General features: G+C 40.6%; 1 protein-coding gene across 2 annotated transcripts in view; it reads right to left on the reverse strand.

Moving 5' to 3' along the window:
* The window catches only part of TAB2 (TGF-beta activated kinase 1 (MAP3K7) binding protein 2), a 61,317-nt gene extending 50,996 nt beyond the window's left edge, over nucleotides 1-10,321 (reverse strand). Inside the window, exon 1 of one of the 2 annotated variants that reach the window (XM_036380457.2) lies at nucleotides 9,928-10,321. The gene's annotated coding sequence lies outside the window, so the exon portion shown is untranslated. Of the gene's footprint in view, nucleotides 1-9,770; nucleotides 9,861-9,927 lie in introns of those variants that run through there. The other variant, XM_054514346.1, reaches the window with a different exon arrangement.
* Between the last annotated feature and the right edge of the window lie 11,099 nt (nucleotides 10,322-21,420).

Here is a 21,420-nt window from a genome sequence, read left to right on the forward strand (position 1 = left end):
GCAGCTTGAAGCCACACAGACAATGCTGAAATACTGTTTTGTCCAAGACTCTTAAAAACTTCAAACATGAAGACAAATTTCTTTTAACTAACAAGATTCCATGCTAGTATAACTCTGGATATTTTTCTAGATTATTCCTCTCAAACTATATTATGTTGAGGCAAGTTGCAGGTCTCAATCTCATTTGCGTTGGCAAGAATTTCCTCACTCATTGATGGGGAGTGGAAAAATCCTTCCAGAGAGCTGCCCCTGGCTCTGCACTGAAGAAACATAAGCTTCAGTTTGGCCTGTTCTTTTGGCTGGTTTCAACAGGAAGGAAGCCTGTAGCTTCATCAACTCTGCTAACTCCATTAGGTGGTACTTGAAGATACTCTGGTCACAGCAATACTACTGGCAACCAAAATCCCTAAGAAATCAAACAAAACCAATATAATAAACACAAGCAAGAAAACATGAGAGAAACCACAGCCTAAGCTTTAGCTTGAAGAAGTTGTTGGTATCTGCCAGGCAAGAATCTGAACATGCAGGCCAGATTAGCAACTACTGCTGAGTTCCAAAGTCCATTCAGAATCTGCAACTTAAAGAAAGAGAACACCTACACACTAGTTTTAATTTACTCATCTTTAAATGAAGCTTTGTATTCATTAATATGTTTGAATAGCAGATTATAATTTAAGAGATTCACTAGTTTTGTCTTATAACCACTAAAGGTTATAAAAGGCTCCAACTCCAGGCTACAAATAATGCTCCCTTGTAGTATACAGGTGAAGCATGAACATCATTTCAAAACATCTGTTTTGCTATCCTAATTTAGCCACATTTTTCCTCAAGAGTTCAACAAGTGCTGCACCTTTCCTCTCAATCTTTCTCTTTCCATAGTTTACATAACTCATTGCACTTACAATTACCTATGAGCCACACTTTGACTAGTTTCAGTGGAACCTGAATTTCCTAATGCACTGCAAAACTGAACTACAGCATTTAAAGATCATAAAACCTTAGGAAAAACCCTTTCTTATTGACAAAGAGAAGATTGCTAGGATTCTTGCAGGCACCATCACTTAAAGCTAATTAAAATACAGCTGTTGAAAGCATTTAAGACTCCTTGATTATGTCCAGATAAAAGGAAAAGGATTACTGTTAGCACCTTTCATCCAGGTAGGTCACTAGTGAAGATTTTAGTGGTAGAATCCACATACATGGGTTCTGTGGTGAAGTTAGTTCAACTAATGAAATTAGTTCAACTTATGAAGTTAGTTCTACTTTTTGAAGGCTAGCTTTTAATTTACACCATTTCAGTTGGTGACTCTGTGAACAGCTGCAGTACCACAGTGAATAAGGATGAATCCTTGAGCAGGTCTTATTTCTCTGTCATAGGACCACTCTCAGGTCTACAGTTTCATGAGGGGCTTTCATCATCCACAATACCAGCTTAATTAACTCTTATTTCTTCTATGTATCTATTCTTCTGTTTTGTCTACCATATCTCACTCAGTTTTGCAGAAAAAACCTATTTGTGGGCTCTGAGGAAAGGATGGCAAGTCCATGCCCTGTCACTGAACAACCCCTTCACTGTGAAGTTACAGGAGGCCACCAGACTGTTCCAGCAGCTCCTCGGCACCCAGGACTTAGTCTCAGCCCAGGAGATCACCTAAGTTTAACAGCAATCTGGTTAATTTTCCAACCACCCATACAGAAACTGCCCCGGCTCACAGACAGATGAGACCAGAACAAGGGAGCAGCTGCTTGTGTCAGTGAAAGCAGTCTTCTCTGTTCAGTCACTGCAAAATATCAATGGCCCCTGATGCTCACAAACACTTTGTATTCTTCCATTTTTTACTCTAAACCTCCTATCTCAAAGCCATTTTTTATATTATTTCAAGATTAATTAATGTATGAAGAATACTGACAAAATAGCGAAAGTAGTCCTTTCATGGCAGCTAAGGCCTATTTTTGTATCAATAAACCAAAACAACTCACTCAACGTTGCAGCTCTTCCAGAAAAACAGCACCATTCTGCACACGTGACCGCACTACACCAGCAATCTCTGCATGCAGACTGCTGTACTATGGAAGGATGACACTTTCATCCTCCAAATCATGCAGCCATGCTGGTACCTATCCCAGCTTTGACAAAACCAATAGCATCAGAACAGTCAAGATACCACATTGTCAAACTGATATTTTTCCTCCACAGTATGTGTATGAGAGCACTACTGGCAGAAACTATATTTTTCTTTTGATCTGGAAACCACAGGGGTTTTCAGCCCCATGCAGGGGAAAGAAGAAACAATTAATGAGTATTTTCTCTGAACCTTGCTGCTTAACACAGGAGACTGGAAAGAACAGGAATTTCCACAATTCAAACGACAGCTTTCACCTGCTGCTTACAATTTATTTTATTCTCCTTCAGCACATATTGTGGAAGAGGAACAAAAAAAAGTGTTGCACTTTACGCATGGAAAAGAAAAATCAACACGCGCTTCTTGTAGAGGCACAGAAACTGATCCTTTAGCAACTTTTTTTACATATATGTTCATACTAAGTTTTAACTCAGATGCAAAACAAAATTACATATGTATTTTTAAGAAATTGCTTGTGGTCAAATTTTCCTTGTATATAACTCATCTCATTCAGAGTGAAGCCCCAAGTGTGTCACAGATGTGATCCACTCTGATAACCAACTCTCAGCTTTGATACACCGACCTCTTCCCTAAGCAGCTACCAATGAATACAAGCTAGTGAGGGTCTAACTCAAGCAATCTCATACCTCCTCTATGAGTTTTCCAGGCAAATATTAAAAGTAATGTCAAAACATCACTAAATGAATTACAGCTATCAAAGACAGTTTTAATTCATATTTAAAGACTGGAAAATTTAAAATTACTGGAGAACTAACAGGCCTAATAAATGACAGATAAAAATACTTTGCTAAATGCCTTTGTCTGATCCAATATATGTTCCCAGGTAAACAAATTTATTATTCATGGGACTGCAAACTCTTCTAGGACTGAGTTATTTGATAAATATTTATACACTGCTTTGCACAAAAGGGCCTAATACACATTAAACTCTAGTCAATACAATATAATAATCTGGTATTGGCAGTTATTACAGTAAGACAGTTTTAAATACACAACTTTTTGCCTACAAAATAATCTTATCCCCATTTACCAAAGACAAGAGTGGTACTTAAAAAAAAAAAAGAGCAAGACACCAGATTCTTTTACTGCTTTGTACTTATCAACCTAAAATGCCTTTTTAAGCACACTTTTGCTGAGCCCCTGGAGATTGTCTATTCGCAGGCTTAAGGCTGTTAGACTTAAGAAGGCTCTTTAAGAAAGATAACCTACTATTCCCTTTGAAAAACAAATGCTTGTTCAACAAATGGAAGTTGCAGTTTGAACCAGCTGAGTGACTAGAAAGAAATCGAAGTAGAGAACTCAAGATATTTTTTTTTCTATCATTCTCTCAGGAAAGCCTAATTGAAGCAGGGGCAAACTTAGCAATGATACTGTGAAGAAGAGACAAAATGGGAATGAAATGACACGTGCTGAATGAGTCTCTTAAGAAAGATTAGAACAAAAAGAATGGCAAAGTCATGTATAAACAAGAGGCACTAATGTTTCAACTATAAAGTATAGATCAGCATGCCTAGGCAAGGTAAATGCAGAGGATGTGAATGACCAGATTTCCTCTTTTCTAGCTCACCTACAAATATGATACAATGTCAGTAAAGGGGCTGAAGGAGATAAATTCTGCATGACACAGATATTTCAAAGAGTAAAGAAAAATTAAACAGAAAACCCAAAAAACTATGAGTGCTGTAAAAAGACAGGAGAGTACTGCAAAGAGATGTGTAGCACAGCACAGATGCAGGGAGGGGAAACTTCAGCTCTTAAGAGTTTAAACACAACATGAAGCAACAAAAGATGCAATTACAGACCACACTGTACAACTTACGTATTTCTTTAATTGTGTGCCTTTCCCCCTATATATAGATAAATTTTAAATTTTAGTTAAAATAGTTAATTTTAGTTAAAATAGTTAATGTTAGTTTAATATTAGTTAAAATAGTTAATTTTTTTCTACCTGGGGAAATCAGGCATAGGACTTACACATGGAAAGACTTTTCTGCATTTCTAGCCTTCAGTACAAAACAGAAATCAATTTCCAGAACACCAACAGCTTCAAGAAGAGAGATGATTTATCTGAATGTACATGTCACTCACAGCTCCTGAGGCATCAGATCAGTAACTAATGTCTGTGGTGTAGTTAAATTTTGAAACCTAATGTATTTTTTTAGTTACTTTACTAAACCTGTCTCATTTACCCTGTTAAAAAGGCATTCTGAGAACATGCTGATAAACTGATGAATAAGCATGGGATTTTTACACACAGTGTAATTTCCTTTGAAAAATGCATTCTAAAGCCCTAGCTTTGACAGTCTCTAAGAGTTACTCCCTAAACATATTTATGCTTGATCTTTCTACAAGTCACTTATGAAAATACCCGATAACACGAAAGCATATTCTTGAGAAATAAAGACGAGCTGCAGCAAATAAAATTAAACCGTTGCTGTTAAAGAGTATTTCCCATCTGCCAGCGAATTCTTACACACTTTTACTAGCATTGTGGACAAAATAGAGGTGTACCAGGCAAATACTTACTTCTAGACTCAAAAAACTCCATAAAATCTTTAGTCTGTAATAAATCTATATTAAAAAGCAAATAATTTCAGGTTTACTAAAACAATTTGATACTACCATGGCTCACCTTCACAAATAAATCAGTTAGACCTGGGAGTTCATCACATGTACCATTGCATGCAACAGCCCACAGAGACATGACTGAAGTATACTACCAGCATGGAACCAACATGTAAGTCACATTACCTAAAGAAACTCTAACTATACACGATGTAACAATAATGTTTTTGATGGTGTATTTTGAGAAAAACATGTATGTCTTACACACTTACGTGACTCCTCCCTCACTCATGCACATTCTTGCCCTGTGCTGCTTCACACACTGTGCCAGTCTGGGCACTCCTGTTGAATCAGATCCACACAAACACAAGAGGTGCCACAGCCCAAGAGGCTCTGTCATGAGTGGAAACAACAATATCACCAAATCTTTTTTTTTTTCAGTCTTCATCTTCTTAAGAACCTATTTTAATGAGATTTTTCTTCAGGATGCTGTCCCAAGAAGTGCAGAAGTAGTAGAGTCTCGCTTCCCAGATTTCTCTGTGTCTCAGCCATGCCCTTGTGCTCCAATTAGTCACATTCCACCTCTATCCCAGACGCCTATTATCTTACCACTCTCTCCCAAGCACTGGCCACAATATACTTAACCTGTCACATCCTCTAACTACTGACTGGAGGAAAGAGTACAGCACTTCATACCTGCTTCTTACTCCACAGACAACCTGGCAGCTAAGTACAGGTAACTGCTAAATTCATGCAAAACTTTCCCCTAAAGAGAGGATCTTAATGAAGCCATCAACTTTAACGAGTTTTTGTTCAACATTATTATAATGTAAAATCTTTCACACCTTGACCCCTTGGCTAATTTCTCTGCTGAAATTTTGATGTGCTCAAAATTTACTGAGACACAAGATTAAATGAAATATGATTGCTCAAGATTTGTGACTTTAGAAAAGCAAATTAAAGACAGTTAATCACTATACAAATATATTAAACCAGCAACTATTTCTTAAAAACCCCTACAGAAAATAGGTGCATCTCAATATTTTATCCACAAGAGAACAGCTAATTCTGAACTCCCAAACTGCAAAAATTTATTTTCTAGCACATCCAGTTAACTAATGCTTCTTAAAGAAACTGCATTTATGTGTTTTGTTTGTCCTTTTAATAACTACTTGCATCCTCTGATTATTTTCAAGTGCATTTTAAAGGAATACAAAATCCCACAGATAAAAAGGGTTCTACAACTTTTGTGAAAACTGGCAGCTTTGTAGAAAAAAGTAACTTGAATTCATGCTTTCAATGAGAGTAAAAGCAGGTTGAATTCTGCCTTCTCCATTGGCAGCCTCAGAAGACCAGGCAGCCAGCACCACATAGCAGCAGATTTGATTAATTCTGGAACAAGCATAGGATACTTTGCATTTAAGTGGTAATCTACCTTAAGTTAATCATCAAAGCAGTGAGCATATAAAGTGGCTTTGTCCTATTTTTGGCAAATTCTAGCAAACCTAACAATATCATGACTAAAAGGTGTACAGTCCGAGTTGCTTGGGTGATCATTTTTAAAAAATTCACATATACAACCTACATTTTTCTTCTGCTGTGGAGTATTCCAAGGTAATGCTTTTTTAAACACTAAAGGGAGCACAAGGTTTAAATCCATGCTGAAACACTGATTTTTAAATAATGGAAAAATTAAATTCTGTTCATAGTACAACCAGGATCTGGATGAGTTTTAAACCACTCATCACTAAAGACAGCGAAATCTGATCTTCATCTGTGCTTAGAATAGAAAAGAGCTACACATTTTGCACATTGCTACAAAAATTGATTCCACATAGCATTTTTCTAAGAGTAGAATGCATATTTCAAACAAAAAAAAAGTATTTGTGCGGTAAAATTGTCTGACTAGGTATTAACTTACAATTTTTTTAGCACATTACCAAATTATGCTTGACTTCTTGCAACAACAAAAAAACCTAATACATTCTAAAAATATTATGTATTTAAGTATTCCTTAACTGTACCTATGGCAACAAGAATATAGCAAGTGATGCCGTTCATTTAGCAATGGTCGTGTTCCAAGAATATCATGATACTACACACAAACCCCACAGATCTTTTAACTTTACTTATGTCAGGCTATTTCACTTGGTTTCACTAGAATCCAATTACTACCAATTAAGGAACACCACCTAAAGGCAGTGTAACAGAAACCAGAAAACTCAGTAAATGTCTGTATAGCATTTGCAGTAATTTCTTGATTGAGAGTTTTACTTACTGATCAGTTCAATAAAAATAAATCCCTAATTTTATTATAATTAGGATAAATGTCTACAAAAACTTCTGTCAAGGAAAGCATCAATATTATGTCAGTGATTTTCTGCTAAGCATTCTCAAGAGAGGGTGAAACTGAAACAACTATTATACTGAAAAACACCTGATGACATTGGAAAGTTTATAAAAAAATATTATCCAATCTGACAGCTTCCTTGCTTTCACAGTTGCATTTAAATATGTGAAATCCAAACCAGACCAGGTTACAAAGAAGGGTTCAAGATGCCTTAGAGCATCCAACAGCATTTCTCCTCCTTGAAATAGAAAGCACACACTTGCCCAATTGAGATAACCTACTACACCAATGAAGTGAGAAAAACCCAACTTGAATCACTGTATACATTCATGGTAAAAAAGTTACCTTTCATGTCAAACATTTAAATATTTGAGTTTTGAATGCAGCTTTAAAAAAATCCAGTTCTGAATCACTGGAATTTTTGTTCTGTTTTCTGTAAAAGCACCAACAGTAACATGGTTCAGCATTCCGCTTGCAGCAGTTCAGAAAAGATCAGCCTGATCCCGCAGTCCTAAATTTACAGTCATTTCATAAACTTGAGGTCACGTCTGACCAACTTATTTCTTCCAGTGTTTCAAACCATGGAGATCATGATAAGGAAGGCAGCACTTGCAACAGGATGAACAGTAACATAGTTTTATGTTTCAAAATACACTCTCACAAAGAAATAGTTCGCCAATAGCTCTTTAAGCTACCTAGCAAAAAAAAAACCTTTTTTTTTCTGAGAATAATCTCTTGAACAGATGACAGGTTTAATTCCACAAGACTCAAAAAACAAGTTACCTATAACACCAAAAACCATTACAAAACAACACAAGACCTTGGCCTTCAAAGCAATGCCATGGTGCAGAAAACCACTATCTACTTCCATTCTGTCACTGCTGGAAAAGAGAAGTGTCCACCAGGACACTGTCATAGGAAGAGTGCCCATTTTCAAGAATTCTATTATTCTATCAGCAGACATAAAGGAAGAGAGTAGAACCATTTGACTTCTCTTGTATTGAGAAAGATAAGTGGTTTGCATTTCACAAAGATGTGAAAAGCTGGCATAAGCAAAGGTAGCATAGCACAGCATAGCAAGATGGCACTGCCCCCACATGTAATGACAGGGATGATCTTTATCAAGTATCTCTTAAACACAAAACTGGGATGACCTAGACTGAGTACCTCCCCCAACCACCTTCCTTACCTCTTCCCCTTTGGAGGCTCTCTCCCCTGTGAAGCAACATGAGAAAAAACACCCAGGTCTTCTCAGTTTTTACAAGAAATTGAGACTCAACTGAGGCTTCATTATGCGGCAGCACAAATCAAGGTACTATCTACAGTTAAGAATACCCAAGTTTAACATGGGGATCACAGTCACAACCGACTTAAATTTTCAGTTAAAATGGAGAGGAGGACTCACTGAAGCTGATGACATGTAAGGTGTCAGTGGAACTTCCCTCTTGCCAAAAGCAGGTACCAGCATACAATTACAGTTGTAACTGTATACACTCACAACAGTATAGGCAAAGAACAAATAATTGAAATTTGTATGTGAAACACAAATGCCCAATTATCTGGCAAATCAATAGCTAAGCTGAAAATTATTCCTGATTTCAGCAAACTGTGGCCAATAGTGAATATAATGCTATTGCTACAGCATCGTTAGCCCTCCTTATATAGTGGTGTACAAACTGTACCATTTGGGTGGGTAAAATCGTGACATGAACTAATTTGAACAGTCTAAGACTCTATCTGACTTATGCTGATGTTTAGAAGGCATATGTGAGAGTATTGAAAATTATATGCAGTACCATTTTCAGCGTTCTACAGGTGAACTTCAGAAACTGCTTTATCAAGTCTGTATCAGATATCCTAAACTTATGACTAGAAAACCACACCTGAAACCCACTCCTTGCTAAGAAGCATCCCTGTGGAATTCCTTTTTTTATGTATGTGCTTACCATCATTAATACAGAAACACCCACAGGTCTGGGAACAAACCAGGCCCTGCCGAGCCACCAGGCACAGCACAAAGAACACCAGGTTTCTGCCCTGAAGGCCTTGCCTGCATCTAACAGGACTGAGCATTCAGACTTTCATACGAGCCTTCCAATGAATGCGACAGAGTACTACACACCTCCGCAGAGCGTTCCCACGTCTCTCAGAAGGACAAAACAGAAAAAGGGAAGAAAACGAGAAGCACTATGCATCTCCACTCTGCAAAACCCCTCTTATCAGAGCCATTTCAAGAATTTCTACTCGACAACTAAATTGACTCGAATAATGGAAACCAACGTCCCAAATATACTATATATGGAATCGAGCCCAGCCAGCCCCCGCAAAGACACGGGGCACAACTCCCACCTCAGACATTCGGGTACTCATCCTCAAATGGCGGAGTTTCGCCCGGCGCACTCACACCTGTCACCTGCCAGGCGCCGGGCCAGCCCCTCCCTCTCTCCTCTCTCTCTCCCCCTCCCTCCCGCAGCCAGGCGAGCCCGCTGGCAGCTCCCGCCCCTCCCCGGGCAGCCGCAGCCCCTCGATCTCTCCCCGCGTCGGGAAGCTCCAGCGACTCGCGAAGGAAAATAAGTTTCCATCTCTCTCCGAACGCCCCGCTGCGCGGAGCCTTCCCGTCCTCGCTCTCCCACCCCGCCCCAGCACGCCGGCAGGAGAGGGGTGCTGGGGCTGCTCCCTCCCCTCGCACAGGCCTTCCCTGTCTTCCTCACCCTGGCACAGCCCGGGGCGCGCTGAGCGGCCGCGGAAGCCCCGGGCCCCCCGCCCCTGCCGGCCCCCCGCGCCTCTCCCTGCAGCCCCCCAGGGATGGGACCAGGAAACCGGCCCGGGGAGCCGCCACCAGGCCCGTCTCGGCGGGGTCAGCCTTACCCTGCTGCCGCTTCTCCTCCTCCTCCTCCTCCTCCGCCTCCTCCTCCGCCTCCTCCTCCGCCGCCGCCTCCCCCACCACCACGGCAGCAGCCGCCGCCACTACCGCCGCCACTACCGCCACCAGCGCCGCCGCCGCCTCCGCCCGGCAGGGGGGACCCCGCCGACCCGACCCTCTCCACAGCCTCCCGCCGCCGTCGTTCCGCTCCGCGGGGGGAGGAGGCGGAGGAAGGAGGAGTAGGAGGAAGGAGGGCAGGGGGGTCCGTGCTGCCGCGGCGGCGGGCGAGGTGGGCTGGGGCTGTGTGAGGGCTGTGTACGGTGGCTGTGGCGGCGCCGCTCCCGCTCAGCCGGAGCCGCCGCTGGGGCCGCGCGCCGCTCCCGGCCCCCTCCCCCCGCGCTCTCTGCGCTCCGAATCAAAATAGAGCGACAATATGGCGGCGGCGGCCCCAGCATCGCGAGACCGCGCCGCGAGCGCTAACGGGGATGCGCCGCGCGCCAATGGGCGCCGGGGCGGGCGTGGGGGGCGGGGGGGGGTGCGCGGGCGGTGCCTCCGCCGGCTCCGCCCTCAGGGCGGGGCGCGAGAGCGAGCGGGAGCGGGGCCGCCGCCTCAGAACCGGGACAGCGGCGGGACGGCACCGGGACAGAGGGACACCGGGGGGACGTGGGAACACACAGCGGCTCCTTCCTTCCCTGCCGCCACCGCTCCGCCTGCCCGGCGCCACAGGAGAGAGAGGGGGAAGAGGCGGTGGCGCGTAGGTGGGCTGCCCGCCTGGAAAGCAAGCAGGGTCAGAATGGGCTGGGGAAAGAAGGGCAGCATCTGCAAGGGGAAAAAAACCCCTAAGAAAATTAATATTAATTAAGCCCGCCCCCCCCCCCCCCCCCCCCAGTTTATAACCAAAACGGTTATTTCGAGGGAATTGTCAGACGCTTTCTATAAGAAATAGGAGCGCTTACTCCACATTACTCAGAGTACGTGATTTCCATCATCCCTCTGAGGTAGAGCCCTGATTAATCATCTCCCAAAAATGTCGCCAGGCGAACAGGGCCCGGTATGCTGGTGGATCCCTCTTCCGCTCTCAGCTCCACCAACACTCTGGCTCAGACCACATTATGCATCCTCAATTTTCGTGGGCTGTCCAAGTAGGTCTTTGAATTTCTGTGATTTGGTAAGTTTCAACTTCAATGAAAAGACAACTTTCTCATTAAATTGTAAAAACATCCAGTAAATCAGTTGAGTTTCAGAGTTGTGATACCTTACACTATCTACTCCTTATTCTTCCTATGTTTGCTTTCCTCCTGCATCTCTTGAATCATCCTCCTTCATCCCTGCAGTGAGCAGGTGCTGTCCATGTTGTCTAACAATAGTCCATCCATCTAGTGTCATCTTACTCAAAAAAATACAGACACAAAAGTCAAACACAGAAATAATTTTAAAGTAATCTTTATTATCTATAGCAGAAAGAAATTGCCTGAAATCCTGTAACCTAGAATGGGACCTGGCAAGGAAAGGGACGTACTGAAGCTTTCAGGTCTTCCCACACAGTGGGACTAGGCTGGAATTAATAGGGAGAAAGATTTTCTCCACCACCTTAATTCCCAGAGGCACCAGTGATTTCCCACAGATGCCAGTGTGTGAAAGGTACTACAAAATGGGCAGGCCATAATCATCTCAAACCTTAAAACTGTCCCCTGCACTATCCATTTCAGTGGTGTGACAAGAGAGAGCTGCGCTTTCTTTGTAAGACTCAGCTGTTAGACTGGCCAATTAACAATTGCAACACTGAATGACAGAGACTAATAAAAAATCTAGCATGCTGTAGCAGGAACTAAATTACTCATGACAATTTAGGCTAAGTGTTCTGTTACAAGAAATAAAGACAACCTTGCCATTGAAACAATGGATATTTGCAGAAATGATTGGAAATGCATTTTCTAAATGAAAGCATTAATTAGTGAAAAAAAACCCTCTCAACTACATTTGGTTAAAGCTGTCAGAATCCCGAGGGAAGCAACTGCAAGGACTGACTGCTTGGAGTAGGTAGGGAGAGAGAAAATACCAAGGGGTCTAATAGTGAGTTGTTATGCTGTGATGGAGGAAAAAATAGAAAAAAGGGGAAGAGGAAGACAGCCTTTTTCCCCTCACAAAATGTGGGAATATAGGGGTGTGTGTGTCTGTGCATGTATGTACATTCCAGTAAGAATCAGTTGCTTTCATAAGCTGCAACAGAGAAGTCTGCAGTTCTTTTGTACATCAGCAGCATGGAGCATGAAATACCTGTGTCCAAACCTTATTACTCAGCCTGTCTTGTGTCATGCTTATACAGGGTTGAGAGTCACTGAGATTTGTTTGTTCATTGTAAACAAAATAGTATTTCCTCAAACAGAAATTATTGCAGTCCATTACAGCAATAACGGGTAATAGGGCACCTAGAAAGAAGGTGCAGTGGGAACATCAGGTCACAGCTGTACCAGGGCTTGCCCCACTCCCAGTGTTTGGGTACATTAATCAAACCTTTCTCTTTTGCCACCTATGCTGTAGACATGGTCTGTAGGCATGGTCTGTCTGGTCATTGCTCAAGAACCCCGCTCTTCAGCTCTTCCAGTACAACTGTTTCAAACTTTGTTAAGCCATTCCTGACCTTTCAGACAGATAGGATAATAAACTTACATGAATATGTTTTTTGCACAAGAAACTCAGTTTATTTTGCTAAGTCTAATACCAAGTTAAATATTTGACCCTTTTGCCTACAGTTGCTAAAACAGGGATTTAGCACAGGAAAGTGAGACCACTTCTTACTGTGCTATCAGCAGAATTTACTGCAATGCTTAAGCACTGGGATCATGTGAGTGAGCTGCACTGTCCCCCCCCCCGCCTCTTTTCCAGGCTCCCCTCACCACATCTATGTCTGAGCCTGTTGCTAAAGTAGCTCTTCTCCTATAGCAGCTAATTTTGGATCAGTTTTTAGCACCTTTCCAAAATCTCAAGGCACAACTATTTAGGAAATCGGGTTTTTGCAGTGAGATTCAGAAATTAACTGTTTTCCTGTGTATCTGAAACAAGAACCAGGCAGATCTATCTAATAGTACATTCTGTGTGTAACTTACCATGGTGCAAATCTAAGCTCTGTCACCAGTGAGGCACAGGCTTTGCATCTTTCCCTTAAGATTTTAGAGATTACCCCCCTTTTTGCCATAGAAGGTATGAGTTCATGTTTTTTAAACCTTCATCAGAGTGTTTATATTTTTCCCTGCTAGAAAATGAAATTTTGAATAGGCTTGGGGAATGATTCTTAATATATTGTACAGAAAAGCTATTTCTACAAAGTACAGTCAATTTCATCAGCTTGCTACTGGCAATTCTGTTGCTGAAATTGCCTGAGAATGCTCTTTATAAAAGGTAAGAGGAGGAGTCCAGTTAAAATCCACAACAACTGGCATAATTATTTCTGCAATTGAGTTTAAAAGTCATCTTCCACAGCAGAAGGTGGCATTGGCAGCTTTAAAGACCCTTTTCCATTGAACATTCAACTGGCAATTTATTTTTTGTTCTTCTAGATAGGAGGTCTGTCCGTCCTCCTATTGAAAGGGTGACAAAAACAGAAGTAGCATTCATTGGCCAAGGACAGTCCTTGCAAGCTGCTAGCCTGAGGTTGCAACCACAGCTTCTCCTACAAAAACAATTAGAATTTGAATTAATAACATGACAAGGAAATACAGAAATTCACCTTATTTCACAAGCAATTTCAGGCACTGTACTCTCCCATTCCACATGGAAGTTACCGGCTGGGTGCAGTTACAAAAAGCTGTTGTGCCCCGATGTTTTCCTTTGCAATCTGCAGAACACAAACAGCTCCTGTTATTACTGCTGAGCCTCCCCTCTTTTCCAGGTTGCTGCCGTCCTTTCTTCAAGATAGCACCGGCTTTTTCACTTCCTAGCAGCTCATCTGTTTGGGAGTGGAGCGCAAACATGACATTTGCGATAAGGATGTGATTAAGAGGTGCCTTGGTCGTTCACGAGTTCTAGCAGCTTCACAAGATTTGGATAAGGCCTTTGCTGAAGGAAAATCCATTGAGATTTTGAGGACACCCAGCCTAACCAGGCTTTTCAGTGGTAAAAGCATAGGGACCTGTGTTACAGCAGAGCATTATTGTAGTCTATGTATTAAAATGACATATAGAAATAGCAGGGTTTGAGACTTGGTAAGACTTATTTTAATACATTAAAAAACCCACACTTGTTTATATTGATAATGAGCATATTGGGAGAATGTTTACACTTGAAGGAAAATATCTTTGTCTACCCAAAGAAATTCTGATTTTTTTTTTCAATAATTGTTTTAAAAAGTGGGAAAGATGGTCATAATAAATTAGTCTTTTAAGTAGGGAAAAGTGCATCCTTGACACATCTTTCAGTGCTCTGAATAAGAGAATTAAAAATGTGTGAATAAAAGCTCATATGCTCATATGACATACAGTTGAGTCAATAGCTACTAGGGAGACAAATTTAGTATTACTTAATGCTATGATAAACTTTTTTCATTAAACTGTTTTATGATAATTCAACAACATAAAATATAAAAAGCCAAGACCATTTGAGGCTTCAAAATACTTCAGGAGAAACACTGATTATGTTTCTTCCCAAATCCACTGTTTCCTATGCTTTGTGGGAAATAAAGTAGAAAGTAATGATAAAAATGTATTCCACTTTTCTTAAGATTTATGTAATACTGGTATAGAGTTTGTACATGTCTCTAGAGTCTTGATCAGCAAGACACCTTTAGACTCTTGCTAAAGTCCATCTCTATTCAAATACCTTTCAATCACTTGCTTAAACTTTATGTTGTGTTGAAACCTGAGACAAAGAACGGGTTGAAGTGTTTCTGGACAGGTATAACTTGCTGAGTTGAGACAGGAAACCTACCTTGAAGTCCAAACAAATGACTTGCCTGTTCCAGATACAAATCAGGCATGAATGTTTTCATAGTAAAAACCCTTGCAGAATGTCTTACAGCTCTTTCTTTCTCTAGCTACTGATTTTAACCTCTTCTGTCTCAGTGACTTCAGCCAAATCCCTTCCCTTTACACATTCTGTAAATGTGAGAAGTCAGAGTGAAAACTGCAAGATACTTAATCTTACTATAAATGTTAACACACAAGGTGCAATAATTATGTTATGTTTAAATTTTCCTAAATGTGAAGGAGGCTGTTTGTAGGTAGCTAGCATATTTTAAAAAAGAGCCTAAAGTACTCTCTAAACCTAAATGTTTAATGGCATTATATTTCTCTGTCTTCTTCTGGCCACCGCTGTAATTACCTTATCGCCCAATAACAAAACTCTCTGAACAAATCCTGTGCCTGCTATTAAGGAATATTAAAGCTTAGTACAAATTCTCTGCATTCCTTCTTCTCTTCAGCTGCAGTACTTGACAGCTTGCATGGTACAAATGAAACACACAAAGCCTTTAAGCCATCCCACATTAAAAAAAAAAGGCAGCTCAGAGCTTTGTAATGCTGATAGGTATTAGACAAAGTCAGTTTTGAAGAAGAGGGTACTGGGTCCCCCTTTTGAGTGGAAAACCCACTAGTGTAACAAAACAGTCAGTCATGTGAGCTTATGTATGCACTGTACTGGATTGTTTCCTTCTGGATCTTGTGCAAGCCCTTGTTAGGAGAAGGCAGCTTATTCCAGGTCCACTGTGTCCTAGGTCTGTCCGAGACTGCCAGCAGAAATGAAAATTGTGGGAATGTATTTCTCTATGTTACCAGTTGTCCTCTAGCTACTGCATCAGAATCCTCAAGTTCCTGTTATACTTGTGTGACTTTCAAGTTCCAAATTGAGCTGCATTTCAGTCATAATCTTCTGTGGTTTCACCCTTTCTGTGGAAAAGATCACTTGTGTGCACACACAATTAAAAATGTTTCCGTATCACAGAACAAAATATTAAGAAATACTAAACTTCCAAATCATCAGCTCACTAGCATGAAGAAAGATCACCTCTTTTCCAAGGTAAAATTCTTGATGCAACTAGGAAAACCAATCGAGAAAAGACAGTAATCATTTGTGAAAACCATCAGCTACCACTGCACCTGTTTTCAGCTACTACATTGTAACATAGTGAAAGAAGAGGAAATTGTGGCAAGTTTTTTAGGAGATGCATGACATACATATTTAAAGGAGTGCATTCATCTCCAAAAATTTTAGTGTTCACTTGTTGGCACTTTTTTCATCTTAAGATCTTCCGATATATAGCAAAATACCTTAAAACTCCACAAAACTCTGTTCTTCCTTCAGGAGGGCATTCATTCTGCAAAACACACAAAGCCCTCTAGACCATAACCCAGAAACTATAACCCCAGCTAAGCCAAACACAAATTTGTACTTAGATTTAGGCATAGGAAAGTTTTGTTGGCTTTATTCAACTTGCTTAAAATTAAGCATATGTTTTAACACTTTACTGGATTAGGGCCTATGTCAGCAAAATAAACTTCTTGGGAAGAAGTAATAAAAATGTAGCTTGCAGTGAGGGACAGCGGAGCCATTCACAGTTACAGAAGCTTTAAAACACTAGCTGGTATTTATACATTTAGAAAAGAAATCAGGCGTGAAACAAAACATTTTAGATAGCAAACCAATTAGTCTGCTACAGAATCACTTTTTAAAAATTTTTCATTTGAAGAAAAACGTTTGTTTGCATCCTTGCACCCCCAAAAGCAAATTGATTTGCACATCAAGGAAAAACATTTTTTGCAAGCACAAGTTTCAAAAGCAATTTCCCCACTGTTTAGTAACAGCTTGGCTGTTCCAGATATACCATTGCATTCCCTAGAGAAGAGGACCAACGGGAGGCCAAGCTTTTTAAATACAGTTTTATTACACACATGCACCTGAATTTACTCATTCAAGTTCACATAATTACATATATATTATAAATGTCAGCTAACTAATTCTTCTGTGTGCATTGTGCACTGGTGTGTATTTATTTTTTCTGCTAAGAATCTTTCTGAATATTTGATGTTGTAGGTCTATCCTTTAAAGAGAACTTACATCATTCTCAAAACCAGAAGGAATACAATTCTACCAGACTGTGTCCGTGCTAATTTTAATTTTTCCAGCAAAACCTTTCTGTTGCTAACAACAGTGGGGCAAAGTATGAATTCTAGTGAAGCTATTTGCTTCTTTGGCATTCAAAGCACAGGGCTATCTGTCATCATTCAGAGCTGCTCTATCTTGTGTGAAGGGCCACACACCCTTCAGGAAACCCAGACTTGGGAGGGGCAGAGCTGGAGTTGCCCTCTCTGTGACGAGGCAACACTTGGATTGAATAAGGCTCTGTCTTTGGTGGGTGATGAACAAGTCAAGAGTTTATAGGTTGGGTTTAAAGAGCAGACTGGTAAGGGTGGGACTGTGTGGTGTTTGCTGCAGGCCATCTGATCACAGGGAGGAAGTAGGTGAGGCCTTTTACAGACAGCTGGAAGCAGCCACAAAGTCACAGGCACTGGCTCTTGTGGGGGACTTCAACCACTCTGACATCTGCTGGAGGAAGAACATGGCAAGGCACAAACAGTCCAGGAGGTTTCTGGAAATTGTTGGCCACAGCTTCCTGACACGGGTGGTGGAGGAAAAAACGAGTAATGGTGAGCTGTTCATCCATGTACTACCAAATAGGGAAGGCTTTGTTGCATATGTGAGGGCTGGGGGCAGCCTTGGCTACAGCCGCCATGAGATTCAGTATCTTGCATGGGGGAGGAAGGGCAGCAAGGAAGAATGCAACCCTGCAGTTCAGGAGAGCTAACTTTCAGTGACCTTCTTGGAAGAATCCCATGGGAACTGGCCCTGCAGAGAGGATGGCTAGTCAATATTCAAGCACTACTTCCTCCAAGCTCAAGAACAATGCATCCCTAAGAGCCAGGAGCATAGAATTGTACAAGATGGAAAAGACCTCTTGGATCATTGAGTCCAACTGTTAACTATCACTTGCAAGTCCAGCATTAAAGCTTGTCCATAAGCAGCAGATCTACACATTTTTTTTAACTTCAAGGGACAGTGATTCTGCTCACTTCCATGAGCAGCTTGTTCAAATCCTTGACCACACTTTCACTGAAGAATTCTTTCCTAATATCCAATTTAAACCTCCACTGGTGCAATTGAAGCCATTTCTTCTTACACTATCAATTGTTAGCAGGGAGAAGAGATCAACCCCCCCACCTATCTACAGCCTCATTCAAGGTAGTTGTAAAGTGTGGTAAACCTCCATTTCTCCAGACTAAACAACCCCAGCTTCCTCAGCTGCTCCTCACTGGACTTGTGCTCCAGATCCTTCAGCAGTTTCATTTGCAGAAGTTGGTGCATGGAAGTTTAACCTGAACATGAGGAAGAACATCTATACTATGCAGGTGACTGACCACTGAAACAGATTACCCAGAGAGGTTGTGAAGTCTCCCTCCTGGTGGTATTCAAGAAGTGTCTGGACACAATCCTGTGCCATGTGCTCTAGGATGACTTTGCTTGAGCAGAGAGGTTGGACCAGATGACCTCCTGTGGTCCCTTCCAACCTGACCCACTCTGTGATTTTGCGTTTCTGTATTTTGAGGCACCAGTGGTCACAGCAGGTCTCTGCATTCACACTTTGGCACTTCCCAGCAGCAGGGGAGCTGTACCAGCAACCCTCTCACCAATATCCTCACAGAGAAAATGGGTTAGACTTCCACAATAAGTGTCACCTACTCCTTTAGCATTCCTTCACATCTGAATCACCAGGCAATGCATGTGCGTTGTATTCTGCCTTTTCAAAGGGAAAAATCTTCATTCAGAATTTATCATAATTTGTTTTCAAATTAGGTCCTTTACTGATCTTTAGTAGCTCTGTCCTTATAGCCAGTCTTCCAAAGGTGCAAGGTTGCTGAGTGCACAGCCTGCAGGTGTTTGTGCTCATTCTGCATTGCCAGCTACAGCCTCAGAGCCCATTGAACAGTTTCAGATAGACACGTTTCTAGTTTGGAACTTTTTCAGAAATAAGTGTCTGGGCTGAAAGTAGTATCGTTACAAAAGTGAAGAATGAAGATGGATCTTATCTCACTCTCATGACACATGAGGGAATCCAGTGGAAACACCAGCCTTGACACACATGAATAGCAGATTTCATCACTCCACTGTTAATAAATTCCTGATGTGACTGGATTTTACAACTCAGGATCTGCAATCCTCTTTTCATGTCTTATTAACAAGGCCCACTGCTCAGTGAAGATTTGGTCATGGTCCCAGTGCCCTACAGAACAAACAAACATTAAACAGTAAATTTATTGACTGCATGAAACTTGTGAGATCACAGATGGTAAGAAAAGTAGCTCCAAAGGAATATTTTCTGTAGTAATCCTTACAGATAGTTATGGGACTCTAATTAGTAGGGTTTGTTAAAAAAAAAAAATCCATTCTTCCTACCACTTATATCAGAGGTTGCTTTTTCTTCAAAATTCATCTCTTCACCAACTCTTCTGAGGTCCTGTGTTGATTTCTGCAGTGTTGTGTACAGATACCATTAATCAGGTTAAAGTTTTTAATAATTTTTGAAATTGCAAGCTTCTAGTAAACACCAGTGCCACCTGTTCAGTTGGACATAAGCACATGTAATGCATAATATCATGGAGAAAATATCATGGAGAGAAATGACACATATGAGTCACATCTCAATTCTGCTGTATGGCTGTCATCTGCTACTGATGGGCAGGAGACCAGAACACACATTGGAATTGTGCAGGTTTTGTGTTGAGACAGGACTGCAAAGGAGCCCTAGCACTCAGCTGCACATTGACTGAGAGCGTGGCAGAAAGGAAAGTTTCATTTATTGGCAACAGCAGCAATGCTGGGGCTTAGTCAAGTTGGGCAGGCAAGCTAAGATGTGCTGAGCTGCAAAAGAAACCAGCTGCAGGGAGCAGGGAGCAGGCTAAGGTACAACATGGCTGGAATGACAGTTCAGGTTCACCAACAGTTAACTCAGCGTTGTGTGTTTAAAAGAGCTATAGTAATGGAACCATAAAAACTCCCACCAGTTGAGATCTCAGTTTGGGAGCTTCCTAATGCATTACATATTTCAAAGTTTAATCATCAGCCCTTCTCCAAGCAAAACTCCTACTCATTTCAGTTAATCTTTGTCAGAATTAGTCCCAGTAGTAGGCAATGCTCTGCAGTAAAGCAAAAATAAGTTTCTAATCACAGAAATTAAGTTCTGAAATAGTCTCCCAACAGTAATGGTGAGTGAAAACTAGATTAAAAATGTAATTAAATGTAATAAACAGGCATTATTGCAGCATCATAGAACTATGTGCAATGAACCATAGAGGTCTATCTGGTTCAATTTCTTAACTACCAAAATCCAATACCTAGTAGTAATCTGAAATTTGTACATGCATTGAACTGTTATTGATTAAAATAATTGTCACTAAATAATTATTTTAGTGAGACCATCATCCTCAGAAAAAAAAGAAAAAGAGAAGATTTAAACCACTGTTAGTAACTTTTTTAATAAGTAATTTTTCACCTTGTTTATAAATACTTGATGCCCAACAGCATAAACAGACTTTGTTTCTTATTTAGAAAGTATCAGTTTAAATTTTAGGAATAGTATTTCTATCTGGAAATCTTGCTACAGTACTATGCAGAAATTTTTGTTCTGAATAAGGAAGGCAATGCATGTATTAATTTGTCAAAGAACCTGTGCATTTTTGAGGCAATAAATATTCAAGTAATTAGTGTGTTTCAAGTATGATTAGTACTATAGAAACTTAGGGATTTTAAAAATCAGTAGTTTATACTAGCTTTTATGCATCAGCTTATATAGAAGACACTCCAAAATAAAATAAAATACTCAGAAAAGAAAGTACATTTTAGTTATTTTTTTGATTATGATTATCCTAACCCTGAAAAAAAACCAAAGGAAGATCACCACAAAATAAAAACAGGTGTGGAAAACAGTTAAGAGATGGTGATACAATGCTGCAGCTGAGACTCATAAGGTACCTGTATAAAGAACAAGTAACACATGTGCTGCACAAGAGGTGACTTTTAAAATATGTAAGTCAAGATGTCCTAAATAATTGGCTTCCTTTTGATTGTTCACCTGTGATAAAACATTAATTTAATTTATCAACTTTTAGATTAAGAATGTGTAAGTCATTAATTTTGAGTTGTGATTTCATCTAATTTAATCTACAGCCTTTCTCATAACTGCAGTTTAGATAATGCAGCTTCAAAAAAAGGAATTACATAGACCACATGGCCGTATAACTGGGCAATTTAATTACAAGTGCTCTCTGTTTCTTTGAGGTATGATAAATTATCAAAGAAAATTATATATATGTAGTCACCCTGAAGCAATGTAGTGATGAAAAAAAAACCACCTGGTATAATTTCAGAGTGGAATCCAATAGAAATGCTGTAAAAGGGAGGAGAAAAAATTGTAGCACAGTGTGTAATTTTTTACTGAAATGAAAGAACATGAA

The sequence above is a fragment of the Molothrus ater genome, chromosome 3 (genome assembly GCF_012460135.2).
Source record: "Molothrus ater isolate BHLD 08-10-18 breed brown headed cowbird chromosome 3, BPBGC_Mater_1.1, whole genome shotgun sequence".
NCBI classification, from domain to species: domain Eukaryota; kingdom Metazoa; phylum Chordata; class Aves; order Passeriformes; family Icteridae; genus Molothrus; species Molothrus ater.